The following is a 6,000-nucleotide window of genomic DNA, read 5'->3' as shown; positions in this document are numbered from 1 at the left end:
AAAAAAAAGGTTTCATCACACATAAATAAAGAAGGAAAGAGGAAACTTTTAGAAGTGATGGTTAAGCTTGTGACATTGTGGTGATGGTTTCATAGGTGTTTACTTTTCTTTAAAATCATCAATATGTAGTATTAAACATATACAGCATTTTTGTACATAAGTCATACCTCAGTGAAATAAAATAAATGCAGGTTTTTTTTCTTTTTACATCACTAAAACAGAAAGTGAACTTACAATTCTTTGGTTATTTTTGTTGTTGTTAGCTTGTGATACTTGAATTGGTTTTTGTTCCTTTTGGTGAGTAATTTCCATTTTTGGAAGAATAGAAAAAACATATTTTTTATCCTAAGAATGTTTTGGTCAAAGAGATGTCTTTAAATGAGATTATCTGTGATTTTGAATAAATATTACATGTTAAAAAAAAGGTCACCAAAAATCTCACTTTGGCTGCTGTGCGGAGAACAGCCTGGAGGGGGCGAGAGTGGATACAGGTAGAACCGTCAGGAGGCTTCAGGAGCTTTAGACAGGTTAAACCTCCACATGAAGGTGCCTGAGGAAATGGTTAAAAGAATAAGAACAGAAACCGTCATTTTCTGGGTAAGTAGAAGAAAAAAACTGGAATGAGAAAAAAATCCACAATAAAGCAAGGAGGGCGAGTAAAAGAAACAGAAAAGGAGAGATGGGGCGATTGGATGCCTCAATGGGTTGAGTGTCATGATCCAGGATCCCAGGGTCCTGGGACTGTCAGGCTCCCTGCTCAGCAGGGAGTCTGCTTCTCCCTCTCCCTCTGCTCCTCCCCACTGCTCATGCTCTCTCTCTAATAAAGAAATGAAATCTTAAATGAAAAAAAAGAAAAGAAAAAGAAAAAGAGGGACAAACAGAAATCACAAAATAAATCCAAACCCATCAGTAATTGGAATGAACGCGGATGCTCTAAATCTCTGCCACCTGATAGAGTGGCCGGGGACCGTGGAGCACCTTGAAAGGTAGGCAGTCTGTGCTGAGATCCCTCCTGCGTCAGTGACAAATGCACTCCAGAATTTGGAGACCTGGAATGAAAAAAAGTGAAGCGCATCTTACTAATAATTTTATACCGATTACACCTCGAAATGAATAACATTCTGGGTACATTGCTAAATAAACTACATTATGAACATTCACCAGTTTATTTATTTATTTATTTATTTATTTATTTATTTATTTATTTATTTTTTCCATTCACCAGTTTTTAGACTCTTAATTGTGGCTGCTAGAAAAGATTTAAATTACAGAGATGGCTCACCTTATGTTTATTTTGGACAGCATTGTTTTAAATACTCAAATTAAAATACAAATATTATCAGGCTGGATAAGAAAACTTAAGATCCAGCAACGTGTTGTTTACATTTAGACATGTAAGATGTAACCAGTTACTAGTTAAAGGATATAAACAGCCAGGGACGCCTGGGTGGCTCAGCGGTGGGGCGCCTGCCTTCCGCTCTGGTCATGATCCTGGCGACCGGGGATCGAGTCCCACGACGGGCTCCCTGCAAGGAGCCTGCTTCTCCCTCTGCCTGTGTCTCTGCCCTCCCCCCTCTCTGTGTCTCTCATGAATAAATAAATAAATCTTAAAAAAAAAAAAGGATATAAATAGCCAGAAAGAAAGTTGGTTTAGCCCTACAAATAACAGCACAGAGTTTAATGTAAAAGGCGTTACTAGATAAAACCACTAGAAAAACCATAAGTTTTAAGTGTATGCACTTAAAAAGTCTCAAAATAAATGAAGCAAAAATTGACAGAACTATTCAAACATGTGGGTAGTATGAATTGAGATGTGCTATTATGTAAAATGCTCTGCAAAAATCGAAGACCCAGAACGGAAAAAAAAAAAAAAAGGACTAATGTAAAATATCTTGTATTAGATAATTATACCACTGAAGTCAGAGATTTTAAAAACACCCCTCTTGGACACCTGCGTGGCTCAGTGGTTAAGCATCTCCCTTTGGCTCAGGTCATGACCCTGAGGTCCTGGGATTGAGCCCCCCAGTAGGCTCCCCACAGGGAGCCTGCTTCTCTTTCTGCATGTGTCTCTGCCTCTGTCTCTGTTTCTCATGAATAAATAAATAAATAAATAAAATCTTAAAAAAAAAAGAAACCTTGTAGGTTTCAAGGATGAGTGTGGGCATTTTGTTCATTGCCACAAGGGGTAATAAAAAGGCATGAGAAGCCCTAACCTTATGGAAAAGCCAAAAGTCAGAAAATGTTTATTAACAGAGCAGAACACACGGTATGCAATGTTTCCATATCCAGATGAAAATAGTTACATATCAAATTTATGACATGAAACCAAAGGAAACTTTTAGAGGAAAATCTGCAGCCTTAAAGTGAAAATCAGTGAGCTACGTATTGAACTGAGGGTCAGAAAAGAACAATAGAATAAACACATAGAAAGTAAAGAAAGAGCCAAAATAAGGGCAGAAAATTTAGAAAACAAACATAATAAAAAGGGCAATATTTCTTTTTTTTTTTCTTTTTTTTTTTTGAAAAGTAGAGAAGATAAACTTCTGGTGACACTGATCAAGGAAAATAAAGAAAAAAAAGGTGCAAATCAGAATTATTTACGACGAGAAAGGGAACGTAAGCATGGGGCTGTAGAGGCCATAAGACGGCACAAGGAATGATTTTATTCACCAATATATCTATTCAACCATGATTGGGACAATGTAGATAAAATATAAAAAACAAGCCAAGAAGAAATACCAAGTCTAAAAAAGTCATTAAAGAAACTGAATAATAAAAACCTTCCTCTCCCATAAAAAAAAAAACCCTTCCCACGAATAAGATGCCAGATCTAGATGTTTTTACAAGCGAGTTTTACAAATATCTGTGTGACTAATAATGTTAACAGTATGCAAACTATTTCAGAATACAGAAAAAAAAGGATACCCAGGTGTTCTTTTGTTTTTGTTTTTGTTTTTAGAGAGAGTCGACGAGGAGGGGCAGATGGAGAGGGCGAGAGTGAATTTTCAGAAGGCTCCATGCCCAGCACAGATCCCAACACAGGGCTCAATCTCATGACCCTGGGATCATGACCTGAGCCACAACCAAGAGTTGGATGCTTTAACCAACTGGGCCACCCACGTGCTCCAACACCCAGTTTTCTTTTTTCTTTTTTAATGAGGCTAGCCTTGCCTTAATACCAAAACCTGACCAAGAATAGTATGAGTCAGAAAAATCATAGACCATCTTCCTCCTTCGCACAGATGCAAAAATCCTACCTACAATATCAGTAAATTGAATCTAGCAATGTATTAAAAAATACACCCTGATCAAGTTGGATTTTTTCCAGAAATTAAAGGTTGGATAATTAACATTAGAATACTGATGTCCATAATTCACCACATTGTCAATCTCAAGGGGAAGAATTCTGTAATACTTTTCAGATTATGTGATACAGAGAAAACATATAATAAAATTCAACCTTTATTCATGATTTTTGCAAAACCTCTTAGCAAATTAGGAATAGGAGGGGATTTCCGTCATCTGGTAAGGGCTACCTAAAAAACCCAGCAGCAGATCCATCTTTGGTGGGGAAACCGGGAAAACATTCATTTAAAGATCAGAAACAAGACAAGGATGTTGAGTTTTCCAATGTCATTGTGATGGCTACAAACATCATCTATTTGGTCAAATCCCAAACTTCATCACTTTAGGCTTTTGGAGATCGATGCAAGAGACTCATAGGTTCCCACCATCTCTCTTGGGAAGGAAAGAATATACAAAACCAACGACTCCTTAACTAGGAAAAGAGGCAAGGGAGATAGTCAACCCTTGAACAACATAGGTTTGAACTGCGTGAGTCCACTTACATGCATTCTTTTTCCAAAACATATATTGGAAACATTTTTGGAGATTTGTGACAATTTGAAAAAAATATGCAGATGAACTGGGTAGCCTCGAAATATGGACAAATTAAGAAAAAGTTAGGTATGCCATGAATGCATAAAATATATGTAGATAAGTGATCTATTTTATCATTTGCTATCATAAAATGTACAGAAATCTGTTGTAAAAAGTTAAAATTTATCAAAACTTAGGCGCATGAAAAAAGAAACAGAAAAAAACTTAGGCGCATGAACACAGAACGTACGTGGGGCCATGCACAGCGTATCCTTATGTAGGCCTAAGATAAGTGATATTTAATGTAAAATTATTAATGTATTAGTTTTCTGACTTTTATAACTTCGCTTTCAAAGAATTGGAGGAACTGCGAATCAGCCTATCATCACACGTTTTTTAAAAAGTGCAATAAGGTCTCTGATGCTGTATTATGAACATAATCGTATTAAAATTTTATAATAGGGGATCCCTGGGTGGCGCAGCGGTTTAGCGCCTGCCTTTGGCCCAGGGCGCGATCCTGGAGACCCGGAATCGAATCCCACATCGGGCTCCCGATGCATGGAGCCTGCTTCTCCCTCTGCCTATGTCTCTGCCTCTCTCTCTCTCTCTCTCTCTCTCTCTCTGTGACTATCATAAATAAATAAAAAATTAAAAAAAATTTATAATAATTCATTTATTAGTGTATAGGCTGGGCTACAGTGAAGCAACTGTATCTGTTACACTAGGCCACCCCAAAGCAATCTTATTGCCACCTCTTTGTTACAAATGCATGAATCATGATTCCTGTTAAGAAATATGAATTTCTTTTTCATATTATCTTTTCACTTTGGGTGTCTAGTATTAGTAATATGTATCGATCTGAAGTGTGTGTGGTGTTTTTTTTTTTTTTTTGGTCATATAAAGTAACATTGATGTAGGTACTAATAGATGATTGGTCGTGTAAAGATCTGATGTAAACTTACGGTATCGATAAATACAGTGCAAGACTGTACATGTATTTTCTATTCCTTATGATTTTCTTAATAACATTTCTTTTTCTCTAGCTTACTTTACTGTAAGAACACAGTGTATAATACGTAGAACACAGAAAATATGTGTCAATCGATTGTTTATGTTATCAGTAAGGCTTCTAGTCAACAGTAGGCTTATAGTAAAGTTTTTGGGGAGTCAAAAGTTATACGTGGATCTTTGACTGTGTTGCGGAGGGTCAGTACTCCTAAACTCCAGGTTGTTCAAGGGTCAACCATAATAATATCACCAACAGTGGCCAGTATTTACTGAACACTTAGTATGTACCAGAAACCACTCAACTAAACCTTAACATGTTTTCACTGTGCTCAAGTAGTGTGTGTGTGGGGTTGTATTATGAGGTGTGAGGTAGTGGAGATATTATAATCCCTAATTTTCTTTTTAAAAATATTTTATTTATTTATTCATGAGAGACACACACATACAGAGAGTCAGAGACACAGGCAGAGAGAAAAGGAGGCTCCATGCAGAGAGCCCGATGTGGGACTCGATCCCAGGACTCCAGGATCACGCCCTGGGCCAAAGGCAGGTGCTCAACTGTGGAGCCACCCAGGTGTCCCTAATCCCTAATTTTCAAACAAAGAAACAGAGAGAGAGGTTTAAGCCAGTTACTTAAGGTCACTCAACCAGTAACTGAAGTAAATATTTAGATCAGAAGAAGGAAGGGAAAAAGATCTTACATTATGATTTCAAAATCATTATTCCTCCCTGCATGGGATCTTTGAAGTGACTGGTCCCATGTTCTATAGCTGGGGAAACAGGCTCAGTCAGGTAAAGGGACCCGACCAGGGTGACATGGGGGAGGGAGTCCCTTAGGTGTAGAGCAAGTCAGTCCTCAGGGACAAGTGTTGGTGAGAGTGTCCTGAAGTAGGAGGCAGGGTGGGTCATGGAGGAGAAACGGTGGGGGAGGCAGGGAGGCTGGGTGGAAGTCTTGGATTTGAGGTCCCAGGATGGAGGTCAACGCATACAAGCTCAGAACCCTTCTCGAGCTCTCGCGTGAGGGGCACCCAGGACCTATAAGAGGGGGGCCACCTGCACAAAAAGTCATGATGGGGGCATTCATGACAGTATTTTGTATAATATTATGAAACA

The sequence above is a fragment of the Canis lupus genome, chromosome 20, assembly GCF_011100685.1.
Source record: "Canis lupus familiaris isolate Mischka breed German Shepherd chromosome 20, alternate assembly UU_Cfam_GSD_1.0, whole genome shotgun sequence".
Taxonomy (NCBI): domain Eukaryota; kingdom Metazoa; phylum Chordata; class Mammalia; order Carnivora; family Canidae; genus Canis; species Canis lupus.
This window is presented reverse-complemented; position numbering follows the sequence as displayed.